Source organism: Castor canadensis, chromosome 8 (assembly GCF_047511655.1).
Source record: "Castor canadensis chromosome 8, mCasCan1.hap1v2, whole genome shotgun sequence".
NCBI lineage: Eukaryota > Metazoa > Chordata > Mammalia > Rodentia > Castoridae > Castor > Castor canadensis.
In genome coordinates, this window is record NC_133393.1 from 29,088,309 (window position 1) to 29,106,634 (window position 18,326).

Sequence of the window (18,326 nt, forward strand, 5' to 3'; positions counted from 1 at the left end):
CCACGTCCTGGTCTTCCTCACACCCTCTCCCTCTCGCGTCTGACTTTTGTCTGGGACCTCTTTGAAATCTGAAGTTTCTTAGCCTCGGTAAAGCTCTTGGTGAGATTGTGCAGCCAGATGTGAAGTGCGGCTGAATCGCGCTCACCACAGCTGGACCGTCACCCATCTGGCTGCGCTGAGCCTATGAGAGACACGTGGACTTGGTTTGTGCTCACTGCGTTTTCTTGATCCAGTGTCTGTCCAGGCGATGTCCTTTTTCTTTCCTCCAGGATGCATACTCAGGGACAAGCATAGCAGGAGAGAAAGTCCAAAGAGTGGGAATGCTGCTCAAGGTGGGAAAAAACAGTGAAGAAAATGTCAATTTTTTTTTGTTTTTTAAAAATTAAGATGTAATTGCTATGTGATAGAATCTAGCCTTTTGAAAGTGTACAAGTCACTGAGTTGTATAACCACCATCGTTATCTAGTTTCAAAACATTTTCATCAGCCTGAGAACACTTTCTCCGGCCCCTGGCAACCAGTAATACTTTACACCTCTAGATTGCTTATTCTTGACATTTCATATAAATAAATCATACATATGTGGTCTTTTATGGCTGATTTCTTTTTGTTAGTATGGTGTTTTCAAGGTTCATCTATATTGTGCCATTTATCAGAACTTCATTCGTTTTTGTTTTTGAATAATATCCTGCAGTTGATTGTTCCAGTTGTCTTCTCAAAGATCTCGTTCAGCCAATCCCTTTTCTCAGTATCATTAAAAGGTAGGAGAGAAAAAATAATGAAATTTCAGAAGAGATGTACTTTGAGCGTTTATTCAGATTTGCTAGTTGAGAGTGCACAGTTGGTCAGTTCGATGGAAAATGAAATCTGGCGAGTCACACCAGATGAATTCTCTTTTGAAGAACTGTAAGAATGTGTTTCTGTTGCCAATCTGAACACAGGAAGATAGGTAAGAAAAAAAAAGAGAGAAAAAGCAACAGACCGAGCCAGCCAGGAGTCGAACCTAGAATCTTCTGATCCGTAGTCAGACGCGTTATCCATTGCGCCACTGGCCCCCTGCTGGCTAGTAAATTGATTATTATTCTTCATTAGGAGCACGGTTAAATCGTGATGAAACCAGAAGTTAAACAAAACTATTTTCAAATTGCGCAAGTTGTATTTCCTTACAAATATATCTTATGAAGGAATTGTCTGCCTTAGAGAATCATGTACTTGACCAGTTCTCATTTTTCGTTGATGTGCCTTCTTGTTTTTATTGTTTGTACTTGTGAACATTTCATTAATTTACGCAGTTTCTCTGACCTTTTACTAAACAATTACATTTTTCTTACCTACTTACATTGAGTATGGATCAGTAATTAGTGATCCAGGTACTTTTGAATTTTGATGAAAAAGAAAGTGAAATAAAATGTATTCTTGAAGTATTGATTATGTTTTCCATCTCACTCTCCGAAGAATCACAACTCGCTTTGGAGAAAATAATTTCAGACTTTTTGTAGCAGAAAAATACATTCAGAAATGGCTTCTCCCCCTTCCTGTCTCCTTCCTCTTCCTCTTCCTCTTCCTTCTCCCATTTAGGCAAAATGGACGCAAGAATTCAATAAAGGCAGACCATTTAAGAACAAATTCACTCAGCAGCTTTGAACCTTGGAGTTAATATAGTTAAAAAATTAAAGAACATTAATCATGATAGAAATTTGGCTAAGTATTACTTAAGGGCTCAATGGAGGCGAAATAGACACGTAAAAAAATTAAAAAGTGCTTGTAAGTAGGGACAATCCTGTCCTCTGAAAGCGAGAAGAAGTAAGAGTGGTCCCAGTGCGTCCACGTGCACAGAGCCTCGATTCCGATCTTCCCTACTGGATTGGTTGTCTTGGAGACGGGCGCATCCTCCTCCTGCCTGGTTTCTCTACAATATTTTTCAGAGCGTCTGGCACAAACACATGAACAGGTATTTATAATCTTGGACCTTTTTGATTCCCATTAGCCTGTTTTGTTTGGTCGTTTTTAATGCCGGAGGATGGTTTAAGAAAGCTACCTGAATTTCTATTGTCAGCCCAGGGAGTTTTATTCCAGATTTTTAAAAAGAAAGGTCTTGCTTTTCTGCGTCATTGGGATCTGCCACTCACTGCTTCCACACTTAGCATTCTCAGTTTAGAAACCAGAAGCTATTCTGAACGCTGAATCCAAGCCGTGAAGAAGCCATGGATCGTAAAACAAAGAATACACGTCTGGCATTCAGGGTTTCACAGACGCGTAGCCTGGATTGGGGTAAAAGAATGGATTTAAAGAGAAACAATCTGGGTTGTGTACAGAAAAGGTAGCTGGATCACTACTGAGCACAAGGTAGATATATAGTTGCCCTCTCTTCACAGTTTGCATGTGGAAACCAGATACAAAGCCAAGATGTGTTTGAACTCCGGAAAACGCCAGGGGGCGTTGTGAGCAGTATTTGAACCTGCGCGGGTAGATTCCATTGGATTTCGAGTCCAACGCCTTAACCACTCGGCCATCACAGCACTATCATGAAGCACTACTTACGCTTTAAAAATACACAATCTTAAGCCCCTATTGTAATCTTGTCCATTAATGTTAGACGTTCTTGTTTATTTGGCATGTTTCTTTTCAGTAATACGCAAAAGGAGGTCACTACTCATGCCCCTCCATTCTATCCCTCCATCGTATCTCTACAGTCAGCCCGTCCCAGCCTTCCTCAGCCCCATCCCTCCAGGCTGCTAAATCTCACTTTTTGAGAGAAGGCAGGATTCCAGGACCACAAGAATCTCTGTTTTTAGGGGTCCTCTCCCCTTCCAGTTTTCAAGGATGATCTCTTTTTTCTTCCTAGTTTGTCAGGGAATAAAGTAAGGAGTTACAAGTATGCCAAGAATCCTTTTCATTTGTACTCTCCACAAACAGTACGCTATGCATCACTACTATGGAGAACAATTTGGCAAGATTTATCTACCAGTATTTCAAATGCATATGCCCTTTAAGGCAGCATGTCTGCAAATGGGCAAGATATGCTCACACATGAGAGAGATTTTATTGTGTTCAAGTTTATTATCTGTAGAATTATTTGTAATTGGCAAAAACCTGAGTAATTTGGGTCATAAAATAATTATGCATTCACTTATTATTATTAAAATTCAGATATATTTGATTAGCTACATTATGGCACAACTACACAGTGAAGTACTATGCATATTTAAAAGAAAATGGGAAAGATATATGAAAGAATATATATTAGTGTGCACATATACGTTATGTGTGTATATATATATATATATATATTAACATGAAAGGAAAGTTCATAGCAATGTGTGTAGAACGCCACCATGGGAGACATATTTGTGTTAGATTGTATTATTTTACAAAATATCTCTCCAAGATACATAATCTATAAATTCATGACATTTAGAAGATGGCTGTTCTAATGGCTTTGAAGATCTTTCAGACTCAACTGATAGGCAAGACTGCATGGCAGGGCAGCACATTCCAAGGGGAAGAATCAGTTCTAATAACTTCTTTTGAAAATGCTTAATTAATTCATCACCATTACCATTGTTATGTTTCAATATCACCATTTTGAAAAATGTAGGAAGAAATGTTGGAAGAAAGGAAGGAAAGAGAGATAGAGAGAGAGAGAGTCTGAGAAAGGGAAAAGAAAGTAGACAGAGTCAGATTCATCATAATATATTAGCCAAAGATCTCTGAGTCAGAGTATTCTGATTACTGCTTTTGCATATTATGGTAAAGTTTGAATTAGTGAAACTGACAAGATACCACGAAGTGGGAGGCTTGAACAACAAAAATATATTTCTTATAGTTCTGGAGGCCATCAGGGTTAATTTCTGATAAGGCCTCTTTTCCTTGTTGATAGACACCTGCTATCAACCAGGTTCTCTTTTGGTATCTGTGAAAACAGGGTGGAAGACCTTTCTTCTCTCTTCCTCTTCTTTTAAGAACACCAGTCCTGCTGGATTAGAAACCCCACTTTAGGAACTCACTTAATTTAACCACCCTAAATGTCCTATCTCCAAATGCACTTACATTGGAATTAAGCAGGGCTTCAAATTAATGAATTTTGGGGAAAACAATTCAGTCCATAGCAGCATCCATCAAATGTTTGCTAATTTGGTGCCAACATCTACCCCATCGTCCTGGGTTGCAGTCTTCTTGTTTGTGCTTAGGGACCCAGTTCAATGGCAGTAGGGTGCATTGTAATTTCTAGCCTGCAAGGAACAGCCTCCACAATCTGCAACAGAATGCTGATACAAAAACACAAAGTTTTTGCTCTCAAGGATACCAGTGTCCTCCGTATGAAATTATGAGAGCATTTTGCTTATTGTTCTATTGGCCAACCTTATAGCTAAGTGCAGACAAGGTTGTAGGTCATCTCACTCGTGAACCTCATGCTCTTTCCACCGCAGTTGAAATTGAAGTGTCAGTAACTGTTTAGTACCTTGTAGAGCAAGGTGTAGAGAAGCTAAGGAGATTGGAATGTTAGATTAGATTTACCTTCTTGTGCATTCTGGGCTTCATCAGAGCACTCTTCCCACAGAGAACTGAGAACGAGGACTGCTGCCAACATTATGAGGAATAACTCATGAGTAAACTCTACTATCCAGTATTCTCATATCACTGGTAGAGAGAGCCCAGTGACTATCTCTAGTCATCTGACTGCAAAAGACATAACGAGAGAATCTGTGGCAGAAACCGCTGATGGCCTCCAACCCTGTCCTGTGTTCAGAATGCTACTTTCTGATTCCCAGAGTCAGGGTGGTGAGGTAGGTGTCAAGTTGGCAACCTGCGTAGACGGTATGGGGAGGTCTTGAATTGTAGTGGTGCGGTGTTGTCTTAGCTTTCCTCTCTGGAAGTTTGCGGAAGAATTGTGGTGCCCGGCGGAACTTGTGCTTGGTTAGGGGTCATTATTGTATAACTAGAAGAGGGCATGGAACAAACAGCACGATAGCAAGTCTTTTTCTAGACGGTCGGTTAGTGAACGTGCCTTAATTCGACAAAGGTAACTTTCTCAATCACGCATGGGCGGAGCCTAGGTACCGGTTGTTTCCGTAGTGTAGTGGTTATCACGTTCGCCTCACACGCGAAAGGTCCCCGGTTCGAAACCGGGCGGAAACATATGACGTTTTGTGTCGGTTTGATGTGTTAGGAGATTTTTCACTCCTTACATTTCTGACAAAATTCACAAATCTTAACACTTGCACTTTGCTTGAAGATGGAAGTTTATTCTGACTGGCTCTGCTGGGAGATGGAAACTCTTCTCCTCTCTCTAGCTTACCCTTACTCCTTCAACCCCTTGTCCCCAAGTGTCCAGAGCCTTCTGGGTCTAAGGGTTCCTGGGTCACTATTTGGTGGGTCCAATCGGTGCTGCTGGCAGGGCTGCTGTTTTTGGAATTTGGCTGTCTGGTGGGAACATGAGCCGCCACCCAAATTTATCTCTTGCTGGATAAATTTATTGTTTCTAGGGACTTCACTTTGGTTTTTTAGGCCTCAAGGCACTGGACCCCCCTGGCCTAATGGCTTTCCAATGGCAGCTACATTTTCCAAAACGAAACCAAAAACCAAAGCACACATCACCAACAAAAAGCCAAACACAAACAAAACAAAGAAAAAAATGTGATGAAGAAAGAGAAAGGAATAAAAAAGGAGTCAGGCATCTAAAGAAATTCAAAGTTAAAAAAATCTAAGTACAGAAGAAAGACAAAATCAGAAGTGAGAGGCTGACATCCTTACTCTTATCTAACTCGGAGCACCAGAAAAGCAGATGCTCAGCTTTAGCGTCTAAGCAGTTAAAGACTCTGCTGCTTCTTCTTTCCCTTTTACTAGGAGTATAGTCCTTTTAGATTAATGTTGACTGTACAGGGCTTTGGAAGGCAGAAAAGTATTGAACAGTTCCTTTGTATTTTTCTTACACTAATTTTCTTGCTATTCATAAATTGTATTTTTCACTTTTTAGATCTTTCATATTTCCACTCTTCTTTTTTTAGTGAAGTTTTTCAAACATGCAAATACATAAGCACTCATATGTGAGTTATAAGAATAATAAATTTCTGTGTAATTATAATATAGCTTAAGAAAGAGCATTCTCTGCATTTCAGAAGCCCCCTATGTGCCCTCTGTTAAGTAATTTTTATTCTGAATGTTGTTTGTCATTGTCTTTGTTTTATACTCATGTAATATATGCAAATACCCTACATGAAATATTAAGTTGTGTAGATTTTTGAGTTTTATGTAAATGGCCTAATATTAAAAAATTGTTTATTGTTGTTAGTACTAATAACTTTGATTTCTGGTCATGTTTGCTTTCACTGAACATATGCAAATATAGTATTATGATATGCTTATAATATAAATGCTAATATATTACATTATAATGTAAAATACATAAATTATGTAAGTATTCTATCATAATCAAATCATAAAAATATTCAGATAATACAATAAATACAGATATGGAATAGATGTACTCATTCCCTTCTTCTTGCTACATAGTGCAGTTAAAACCCCTGGACATTATTGTATATAAAATAAACATAAGAAGACTGAAAATTGGAGTGAGAAAAGAAGGCAGACTAGTTGAGGATTTGGGAACAGGAATGACACAGTGGCAAGATCCTGTTTTTGTTTATTTGTTTGTTTTCCTCAGAAACCCAGACTTGAAACTCAAAAAGTTGATATGCTATGGGCATGGAGGGGAGAGAGACACTTGCTTCCCTCTGCCCTTCTAGGTTCTTTAGCCAGTCTACAAATTGATACAAAACAGATTAACAGAAAAAAAATCCATTTAAATTATACATGCACACAGTAGATGTGTCAGTCAACTTTTTGTCACTATAAGAAATACCTAAGATAATTCACTTATAAAGAGAAAAGGTTTATTTTGGCTCATGGTTGTGAAGGTTTCAGTTCATGGCTTATTGGCCTGGTTGTTTTTGGGCGTGTGGTACTGCACACCATGAGGGAGTGCTTGGCAGAGCAAAACCACTACCTCACGGGCAGGGAGTGAAAGAGAGAGCAAGAGGAAGGAGGAAGGGGTCAGGTCCCACTATTCAGTTCAAGGGCACATTCTCAAGGATCTAACGACCTTCCTGTATGCCACACATTAAGGCTGTGCCACCTCCCCATCTCTACCATGCTGGGAACTTGTCCTTAACTCACGGGCCTTTGGGCCTACTGAGTATACAAACTACATCAGTGAAGGTAAAAGAGAATTCAATCCAGGGCTGCCAGGACTAGAGAGCCAAGAAAAACCCTTCCCAGAGGGGAAAACAGAGTATGAAAGACTGGAGAGCAAAAATCATGTCTTGTACCCAAACAGAGGACACCTGACTGTTAAGCAGTGCTGGTCTCTTGGTGTTTGGAAAGTTGGAGGAGGGACAGACACAAAGGGAAGAAACAAGACTACGAAAAGCTAATACTGTGGTTAAAAAAAAAAAATACTAATTTTGGTTTTCCCATTCACCTTCCACACAATTCTTACTAGAGGACAGAACAAGTGAAGGCAATTGCTAGTTCATATGGTGGGTGCAGATACAAGGTTAAAGAAGGAGCTAAAGGTAAGTGACATGATCTTACACCTTTGTATTTGTTAATTTAAAACAAATTTTACAAGTTTCATGACGGCACATAAGTGGATGAATAGTTTTCGTGGCTCAGGTGGTAGAGCCATTGCCTTGGGCCCTGAGTTCAATCTCCTGTAGCAGAAAAAAAGATGAGAGGGAGGGAGGGAGGGAGAGAGAGAGAGACAGAAGGGGAAGAAGAAGGGGAAGAAGGTGAAGAAGAAGAGGAAGAAGGAGGAGGAGAGGAGGAGGAGGAGGAGGAGCAAAGAAACACACAGCCAGACTCATTGTAATATATTAGCCAAAGATCTCTGAGTCAGATTATTCTGATTACTGCTTTTGTTTATTATGGTAAATTTCACAGTAGTTAATTTGAGCTGCCTAAGAAGATACCACGAAGTGGGAGGCTTGAACAACAAAAATTTATTTCTTATAGTTCTGGAGGCCATCAGGGTTAGTTTCTAATAAGGCCTCTTTTCCTTGTTGATAGACACCTGCTTTTCCCCCAGGTCCTCTTTTGGTATCTGTGAAAACAGGGTAAAAGACCTTTCTTCTCTCTTCCTCTTCTTTTAAGAACACCAGTCCTGTTGGATTAGAAACCCCACTTTAGGAACTCACTTAATTTAACCACCCTAAATGTTCTATCTCTAAATGCCCTCACACTGGAATTAAACAGGGCTTCAAACTAATGAATTTTGGGGGAAACAATTCAGTCCATAGCAGCATCCATCAAATGTTTGCTAATTTGGTGCCAACATCTACCCCATCGTCCTGGGTTGCAGTCTTCTTGTTTGTGCTTAGGGACCCAGTTCAATGGCAGTAGGGTGCATTGTAATTTCTAGCCTGCAAGGAACAGCCTCCACAAAGTGATATGAGAATACTGGATGCTAGAGCTCTACTAGTGAATTTGTTCCTCACAACCTTGATAAGAGTGCTCTGATGAAGCCCAGAATGCACAAGAAGGTAAATCTAATCTAACATTCCAATCTCCTTAGCTTCTCTACACCTTGCTCTACAAGGTACTAAACAGTTACTGACACTTCAATTTCAACTGCGGTGGAAAGAGCATGAGGTTCACGAGTGAGATGACCTACAACCTTGTCTGCACTTAGCTATAAGGTTGGCCAATAGAACAATAAGCAAATGCTCTCATAATTTCATACGGAGGACACTGGTATCCTTGAGAGCAAAAACTTTGTGTTTTTGTATCAGCATTCTGTTGCAGATTGTGGCATTTTCTAGAAAACTGGTAGAGAGAGCCCAGTGACTATCTCTAGTCATCTGACTGCAAAAGACATAACGAGAGAATCTGTGGCAGAAACCGCTGATGGCCTCCAACCCTGTCCTGTGTTCAGAATGCTACTTTCTGATTCCCAGAGTCAGGGTGGTGAGGTAGGTGTCAAGCTGGCAACCTGCGTAGACGGTATGGGGAGGTATTGAATTGTAGTGGTGCGGTGTTGTCTTAGCTTTCCTCTCTGGAAGTTTGCGGAAGAATTGTGGTGCCCGGCGGAACTTGTGCTTGGTTAGGGGTCATTATTGTATAACTAGAAGAGGGCATGGAACAAACAGCACGATAGCAAGTCTTTTTCTAGACGGTCGGTTAGTGAACGTGCCTTAATTCGACAAAGGTAACTTTCTCAATCACGCATGGGCGGAGCCTAGGTATCTGTTGTTTCCGTAGTGTAGTGGTTATCACGTTCGCCTCACACGCGAAAGGTCCCCGGTTCGAAACCGGGCGGAAACAAGGAAGTTGTCTTTACTTTTTGCATTTCTGAGTAACAAAACTCAGAAATCGTCCAGTTGTTCTTTGCTTGAAGATAGTAGGTTATTCTGACAGACCTTGCTGCCAGAAGGTTGCGCCTTGGGAACAAATTTTCTGTGTCTTGCCGAACCACCCCACTTCCCACCCTTCTGTCTCCAAGTGTTCCTCTCCCTCTGGGTCTGAGGTCCCTTGGTCACTATCCAGCCGGCGCTGCGGGCACGGCTGTTTCGTTTGGAATCCGGATACCTACGATAGTTACCGGCTCCAACTTGAAGTGGCGACAGCTAGCCGGGTCTGCCAAGAGCATTAGCACCACCCAAAATTATCTCTTTCTGGATAAATTTATTGTGTATAGTGGACTTCAATTTATTTTGGTGCTGAAAGCACTGGACCGCCTTGACTTAATGGCTTTCCAAATAACAACGTTTTCCAAAACAAAAAACCAAACACAAACAAAACAAAAATGCTATGAAGAAACAGACAGGAGGAAAAACAGAGACAGGCATCTGAAGAAATTTAAAGGTAAAAAAATTCTAAGTACAGAAGAAAGACGGGGGTGGGGGGGAATAAAGGAGAATGATGGAGGGGATGAATTAAAGTATGACATATTGGATATATTGCAAGAGCTTTTGTAAATGCCAAAATGTACCCCCACCCAGCACAACAATAAAAAAAATTTTAAAAATCCATAAAAAAGAACAAAAAAAAAAAAAAAGAAAAAAGAAAAAGAAAAAGACAAAATCAGAAGTGAGAGGCTGACATCCTTACTCTTATCTAACTTGGAGCCCCAGAAAAGCAGATGCTCAGCTTTAGCGTCTAAGCAGTTAAAGACTCTGCTTCTTCCTTTTTTCCTTTTACTAGGAGTATAGTCCTTTTAGATTAATGTTGACTGTACAGGGCTTTGGAAGGCAGAAAAGTATTGAACAGTTCCTTTGTATTTTTCTTACACTAATTTTCTTGCTATTCACAAATTGTATTTTTCACGTTTTAGATCCTTCATATTTCCACTCTTCCTTTTTTAATGAAGTTTTTCAAACATGCAAATACATAAGCACTCATATGTGAGTTAAAAAGAATAATAAATTTCTGTGTAATTACAATGTAGCTTAAGAAAGAGCATTCTCTGCATTTCAGAATTCCCCCATGTGCTCTCTGTTAAGTAATTTTTATTCTGAATGTTGTTTGTCATTGTCTTTGTTTTACATTCACATAATATATGCAAGTACCTTATATCAAATATTAAGTTGTGTAGATTTTTGAGTTTTATGTAAATGGCATTATATAAAAAATTGCTTAATGCTGTTACTAATTTTGAGTTTTGGTCAAAACCTCATGTTTGCTTTCATTGAACACATGCAAATATAAATAAATATAGGATTATAATATGCTTATAATATAAATAGTAATACATTATAATATGTATAAATTATGTAAATATCCTATCATAGTCAACTAATACAAATATTCAGATAATACAATAAACACAGATATTGAATGGATGTACTTATCCCCCTCTTCCTGCTAAGTAGTACAGTTAAAACCCCCGGACATTATTATACGTAAAATAAAAATAAGAAGACTGAAAATTGGAGTGAGAAAAGAAGATAGACCAGTTGAGGATCTTGGGACCAGAGAAGTGACACACTTGCAAGATCCTGGGGTTTTGTTTTTCCTCAGATACCAAGACTTGGTATCATTGCTGACATGCAATGGGCATGGAGGGGAGAGACCCATTTGTTTCCCTCTGCCCTTCTAGGTTTTTGGCTAGTGTGAGAAATAGGCTCACCTGTCCAAACTAAAAGAGTGGACTCAAAGACACGTGGAGGACAGTGAAAGTGAGACTTTAATGGCGATTTTGCAAGATTGGGTGCCTGAGGAGCAGAGACCCTGGGAGCAGTTACATAAGCATTGTTCTTTTGGTGTGCAAGTTCCTCACCGGGTTCTTCACTGGCTGAGTACTATAGGCTGTACATTCGCTGAGATTTCCTTTTTGGGTTCTTTAAAAAATGCCTCTTGGGATTGGTCAAAGTTTAGAAGTGGTATCTGCCTCTTCTTATGGCGGGAAGGACTTCTTGCGATATGTGCCTTCCGGCACGCACATTTTGAACCTATTTTAAAAGTGTTATCGTGATAAACCTCCCAATTTAAGTTCCCGTATAAGTTGTCCCTCCCCCAAGCTGATGCGCAAGCACGCGGCTAGGGTTAAAAGCCTTGCCTTGACTTTTCTAAGAGCTCATCTACAATTTGATGCAAAACAGATTAACAGAAAAAAGCCGTTTGAATTACACATGCACACAGTAGATGTGTCAGTCAGCTTTTGGTCACAATAACAAATACCTAAGACAATCAATTTATAAAGAGAAAGGGTTTATTTTGGCTCAGGGTTATGGAGGTTTCAGTCCATGGCCAGTTGGCCTGCTTGACCGTGGGCCTGTGGCGCGGCAGCACATCACCACCTCCTGGCCACGGTTAGGAGAAAGAGGAAGGGGCCAGGTCCCACTATTCTCTAGGGCACATTCCCAAGGACCTAAAGAGCTTCCTTTAGGCTCCAAGTTAAGATTGTGCCACCTCCCAAAGGCACCATGCTGGGAACCAAGCCTATAACTCAAACTACAGCAGCAGGAGCACTAAGAGAATTCAATCCAGGGATGCCAGGACTAGAGAGCCAAGAGAAATCCCTCCCAGGCTTTCTGGGTGGAGAGAGAGCTAAGCAAAAATAGAGCGTGAAAAACTGGAAAGCAAAATGCATGTCCTGTGCCCAAACAGCTGACACCTCACTGTTAAGCAGTGCTGTCTCTCTTCGTGTTCAGAAAGCTGGAAGAGGGGCAGTAAGCCACAAAGGGAAGAAACAAGACTATGGAGAGCAAATAAGAAGAATAATAATTTTTTATTTTCATCTTCAACTTCCACCCAATTCTTACTAGAGGACAGAATAAATGAAGGGAACTGCTAGTTCATATTGTCAAGGGCGCTGGTGCAGTCTGTGATGAGAAGACTTCCAAATGCATGGAAGAATCCATGGCAGGACTTGGGGTATACATGGAGTTTATTTAAAGTTAGGGAAGGGAGACACAAAGGTGAGCATGGTGGGGACCAAGTGGAGTCTGGAGGCCAAGAGAGTGTGCTTCCCTTCTTAGGTACTTTTAAAACCTATGCTTGCCTATGGGAAGGGCTGAACCAGCTGGTTCCCATCCAGTAATCAATGAGTGGGGCGGGGCATGGGCGGTTCCGACCAGGGGAGAGGGTCCCTGAGCAAAAGCATGGTTAATCCGAGATGTAACATTTTTCTGAGTCCTGAACTTTCCCTAACTTTAGCCTGCCTCAATATGATAGATGCACATTCAGTGTTAAAGGAATGAACTAGAGATAAGCGACATGATCTCACACCTTTCATTTTTTATTTATTTATTTTTTTTGCAAAGGGTCACAGACCGACACTTTATTTGGCTGCGAAAGCTTCAATATCAATTGTGAATTACAACCAAGAGACAAAACAGAGTTTGAAAAGCATCCAGTTCCTGTCATCCATATTGCATGCCTGTTCCACATGTGAACAGGAAGAAATATAAATAGCAATTGCCCCCCCAACACACACCAGCGAAGGAAATTCCCACAGTGCAAATGAATATGTATGCAACTAAAATGATCCTTTGATTCATTCAAGTATCTATGCAACTAAAATGATCCTTTGATTCATTCAAGTATCTACTGAGTTTCTACCCATTACTTGATAGTGATTGTTCATCTTCCATTATTCCAGAGAGATAGTAAATTCATTTCAATAAGAACTTATTTATATTAATAACCATTGACATTTGTTAATGGTCTACAATGTGCCAATGTTCTTAGAAATTCTGAGCATGTATTAACTTGCAACCCATTTAATAGCATTTAATTTTTTTAATTAAAACAAACTTTACAAGTTTCATGATAGTTTGCATGGATATCTTATATCAGAAAAAAAAAAGATGAGAGAGAGAGAGAGAGAGAGAGAGATTGGTACAGAAGACCTCCCGGGTCATTGATGTGGGGCCTTGGAATTCCTAGGGCCGCAGGAATGGTCCTTTCTCCTTGGCAGGGCCGCAGCCCGCACTCGGGCGCCACCAAGAGTCTGCGAGCGGTACTGCAGCGCCAAGCCGGATGTTTTTCCACGCGGAGCCCCAGGCAGCGGACAAACAGCTGCAAAATCTGAGTCCTGCTGAGACCCTAGAAACACCCGAGGCCAGGCGGTCACAAGGTGCAAGTCCCCAGGACCGTGAGAGGAGCCAGTCTTCTCGGAACAGTCTCCAGGCTGGAGAGGAATCCGCGCCTCGCGCTCAGGAGCCAAGTCCTCCGAGTCCGCGGCGGTTGCGTGAATGTTGCTTGCGTGATCGGTTCGGCAAGGCCTTGAGCTTGGAAAAGGCCGGGTTTGAGCCGGGCCTTTCTCGGATAGGAAGGAGGAAGGCCGGCTCTGAGTTTTTCAGGTTAGAATTCACAGTTGAGAGAGACCTCAGCTTTCCTGGAAGAAGAAGGGATTACTTGTGTAGGTAGCGAGAGTTTCTTTTCCTTCTTTTAAATGAATAAAAAAAAGAAGTTACTCCCTATTTTTTTACAAAAGAAAAACGCTGCGGGCATATGATAGTATGTGTTTTAAAAACAAGTAAAAAAGAGCAGGATTACCAGCAACGGCCGGTTAGCTCAGTTGGTTAGAGCGTGGTGCTAATAACGCCAAGGTCGCGGGTTCGATCCCCGTACGGGCCAGTTCACAATGTCTTTTCCTACTCTCGTCCAAGTTGAATTTACTCCAACTCTAGCTCGTTACCTATATGTTTACAGTTGTTCTCGCATTCGCTCAGAATCTTTTGAGTTGCAAGTTTATAAAGTTCTTTTTAAAGAAGTAACAGCTTTTGGAGAAATTGAGTGAGGTGGGGAAGGTGCGTTAAGGAAAGGGGAAAATAGGAAGAATTAAAGGATTTCCAAAAACTTAAGACAAAACTATTTTTAAATATTTAAGTTTTTGAAAGAAAGTACTTCATTCTTTGTGCTGGTCGGTTGCTCAGGTGGTTAGATGGTGTTTGGAGTGTCGAGGACGCAGGTCCAGTCCTCAAATAAGCTCACGGAACTGTTTAATTTTTCTTCAGGTTCTTGGCGTTGCTGTCCACCGAGCTCCACACCTGCAACCACAAATGCTCCGTGGCAAAATGGAACAAAGATCGGCCCTCGGGTCAAACTTGAACGATTTCTTTGATGCTATCAGGTCATTTACACTTCGTCTAAAGATTTTTTGAACACTTATTGTAAAAGCGTTGTATTTTGAGTTTTGGATGACGAAAATGGGGTGCACATTGGATGATGGAAAGGCAAGAGCCTCTAGGACTATTCTCGTCTAAAGTTTGCTGGAAGTTTTCGTAAGAAAACTGTACTTGTTTGCTTGTTCAAGCCAAGAATTCACCATCAGATTTCACCAAAGGGCCCACAAAACCGCCTCAAGTTCCTGAGCCTGCGAGGACGTGTGCTTCCATACACATGTAAGGCTTGGAAACTTCTAAGCCAGGTAGCAGACCAGTTTTTCCAAGATTGCTTTGTAAATCTCCATAAAGACAACCTCAGTTTCTTAAAAATATCTAGTCATATCTGATTTGACCAACTAAACTTCATTTTCAAACATCACATTTGAGGCAAAGCCTTGGTGGCATGACCAATGTTTTCAATTATGGCCTAGTGAAAAGGAGGATGGTTCTTATAGATCCTAGGCAAAGATTTATATTGCCATGAAAATAGGAATACTAAGTTCCCTAATTTGGAGGGGTCAGGCAAGGACAACAGATGTTTACAAATATTTCATTTCAGTTCACAAAAACAAAGGCTACTAAATTGTAATGAGTAGATAGCTCATAACACAGATTTCTTAAGAGGAAAGAGAAAAGGTTTCTTTTTATGTTCAGAATATAGAACACTAAAACAACATCGACAATATTCCAAAACAGAGCTATAACCATCCCTTGTAAGTTCATGTAGTCCTATGCAATCAATTCTTGTTGCACTATATTTTGAGTGAGCAGTTGTAAGGGTAAACAAAAATAATTTTCTCTGTGTACACACAGAGAGAGATGTGCCCCTCTCCCTCACCCTTTTCACTGTGCTTCCTTGCAACCATAGAATCTGAGGCCTTAACATAATCTTCAGAATAAATTTCTTTCTTTCTTTTTCTTTTGGTGGTACTGAGGTTTGAACTCAGGGCCTCATGTTTGCTAAGCAGGCACTCTACTACTTGAGCTCCTCCACCAGCCAGAATAAATATTTTTAGTGATTAAATTCAGTCTCCAGTTTTCACAATGCAGGAATATTTACGAAATTGTGAACCAAGTTAACTTTAGATCTGTAAATATGTGCCTCTTGAATTAGTTCAGGGTTCTCTCACACATGTGTGGGAAACTTCCATAAGGCGTAACTCTTCACTTCTCAAATAGTTAAGAGAAGTTATTGCTCTTTCTTTCAACTTTACTTCAAAATTATTCTAATTTTGTCATTACCTTTTTGCCCCTTTCTTCTATTAATATGAAAGGGTTTTTTTGTTGTTGTTGTAAGGATTGCTTTAGTTCCCCTCGCACGGTCTCATGAGTCTATGTGCCTGAAAACGCTTAGTTTAATGCTGTGGTCTTAGTTGTTGAAGAGATGCCTGCAGAAGCCTGCGCTCACCTTTTCCCATGAGGCTTTGCGCTAGTCCTTTGTAGAAGAGAAAGCGCGCTGTAGTTGGCTGTAAGGGCTTTCAGAGAAGCATCAAAATAAAACAAAAACAGTTGTGTACACATGGAAAAGATTTGAAATGTCAGTGCTGATTATTTATAATTTTCAAAAGTGAAAGATTTGATGAGAGTTCATAACAAGAATAATCACACTAATAAGGAATTTTTTCTTTTTGTGCCCTACAAAACAAGCCAATCCAAAAGTCTTAGGGTGTTTCAAAACCCGAATGTTGAGGTTCTGAATTTCACCAGTCCTCTTTTCCTTGTTTTCTTGAGTTTTGTCTTTTTGTTGTTGTGCTGGGTGGAGGTACGTTGTGGGATTTACAAAAGTTCTTACAATGCATCAAATGTATCATACGTGAATTCACCCTCTCCACCATTCTTCTTTATCCCTCCCGCCCCCCCCCATTTCTGGAGTAGTTTCAACATTTATCATTTTTACAGATACATACATTTGTACATAATATTTACACCATATTCACCCTTCTATACTCTTTCCCTGACACCTCCCCTCTCCCATTGGTATCAAACCTTGTGTTGTTCCCTCCCACTCCACAGGATCTGTTCTGCCCTCCTGTTCTCCCATTTTGTAGAAGAAAAACAAAACAAAACTGACATTTTTGCTTGTTTAAGATAGCTATACAGGGAATTTCCCTGTGACATTTTCAGTTCCTTATTTGTTTATCTTTTCTTTTGGTGGTACTGGGAGTTGAACTTAGGGCCCTGTGTGTACCAGGCAAGTACTCTACCACTGAGCCATATCTCCAGCTCTTCCCTGTGACATTTCCATTAACCCCAAATGGTTCGTCTCTATTTTTCTTCATTCTACCTTAGTCCCTTTCTTATAGTGATTTAAACAAGTTTAAAAATTCTATATTCATTCTTGTATAGAGCATACATCAACCACATTCACCTTCTGACTTCCTTCTTTTACCCTACCCTTCTCGTATATGACCTTCCCTTAGTGTGACCTGTTTTTCATAATTTTTTCCTTGATTTCAAAAGTAAAAATGAATCCTCCTCCACACCATATGGCACAGTTTATCAATTCTTTGCCTGACGTTGATAATCCAAATCCATTATTAAGCTGGAAATATTGGTTATCATAGGTTAAGAGAATGGAGACCGCAGTTCTAAATGAACTTGAAATATTACAGTATCATGTACTGCATAATATTTGTACAATCCGTATATCCGTCTTCAATCTTCAGCAAACCTTTCCTTTTTAGTAACTTCAGAGGATTTATTCATTTTCTTCCTTCATTCCAACCTTCATGTTATGAGGCAAAGTACCCAGCTAGAGAGCCTTCAAAACTGGAACAATTCAATACAGATTTTTAACCATGTGCAAATTCCTCAAAGCATTTTCAGCGAGGACACACTATTGAAAATTCAAAAAGCCAACAGCAAAGGCCCCGCTGGGATTCGAACCCAGGATCTCCTGTTTACTAGACAGGCGCTTTGACCAGCTAAGCCACAGGGCCCCTCTTACATAGATGGTCAATTATATCATATATAGAGAGCTCTTAGATTAAATGAAGCAATTTGTCAGACGTTTACTTGATTTCGTGACAAATATATCCATGTTTCCAAACTCATACCAAAAAAAAAGGAACTCTGACATTATTTTTTTCTCTTAAATGTAAGGTTTAAAATTGATTTCAATTTGAAGTGAGTGAAGTTTCTATTTCATGGTGACTACCTCCGCCTAGAGGCAATACTGTGTATTGCAGCATATTTTAAATTTATATTTAGGGCCTGGAGTCACTTCCTATTTTGTTTCAGGTACTTTTCTAGGTATTGGAGATAGAAAACGGCTTGGGACACTACACTTGCCAATTTAGTGTACTTGAAGAAATTCATCATGATTCCTTCTATTTTAACTAACCTGGCACAAGAAAGCAGCCCAGATGAGGAAACATTAGCATCCATAGTCATACTCTTCCAACTCACCCCAACCATGCTCTGAGAGACCTCCTTTTTCAAAGACAGCTTTGGCCTCAAAAGGAGGTCTGCTGCTTAAGCCTGGAGTTCCACAGGATAGAATGTCTTTGCTTCTGTCACAGCCTTGTTCTGATCAGTGGTCAGCTGGGTTAAAACAGACTTAATTCCTGTCCTGGCTTGTGAAACTAAGTGGAGGATACAGAGAAGTAAAGAAAGAAGTGGGATAAATGTGATATCCCCCAAAGAATGCTGTGAGAGCCTCTAATTTGGACATGGTGGAGGGGGCGTCTTAGAGTCCTGAGCCCTCTGCAGCTTC

General features: G+C 40.3%; 6 non-coding genes across 6 annotated transcripts; 3 read left to right on the forward strand and 3 right to left on the reverse strand.

Moving 5' to 3' along the window:
• Positions 1–981: 981 nt before the first annotated feature.
• Positions 982–1,054, reverse strand: Trnar-acg (transfer RNA arginine (anticodon ACG)). Its single transcript has one exon. It is a non-coding gene; the product is annotated as a tRNA-Arg (tRNA).
• Positions 1,055–2,436: 1,382 nt separating this feature from the next.
• On the reverse strand, positions 2,437–2,518 carry Trnas-cga (transfer RNA serine (anticodon CGA)). Its single transcript has one exon. It is a non-coding gene; the product is annotated as a tRNA-Ser (tRNA).
• A 2,547-nt stretch (positions 2,519–5,065) lies between these two features.
• Positions 5,066–5,138, forward strand: Trnav-cac (transfer RNA valine (anticodon CAC)). Its single transcript has one exon. It is a non-coding gene; the product is annotated as a tRNA-Val (tRNA).
• A 4,112-nt stretch (positions 5,139–9,250) lies between these two features.
• On the forward strand, positions 9,251–9,323 carry Trnav-cac (transfer RNA valine (anticodon CAC)). Its single transcript has one exon. It is a non-coding gene; the product is annotated as a tRNA-Val (tRNA).
• A 4,684-nt stretch (positions 9,324–14,007) lies between these two features.
• On the forward strand, positions 14,008–14,081 carry Trnai-aau (transfer RNA isoleucine (anticodon AAU)). Its single transcript has one exon. It is a non-coding gene; the product is annotated as a tRNA-Ile (tRNA).
• A 3,395-nt stretch (positions 14,082–17,476) lies between these two features.
• Trnat-agu (transfer RNA threonine (anticodon AGU)) lies at positions 17,477–17,550 on the reverse strand. Its single transcript has one exon. It is a non-coding gene; the product is annotated as a tRNA-Thr (tRNA).
• Between the last annotated feature and the right edge of the window lie 776 nt (positions 17,551–18,326).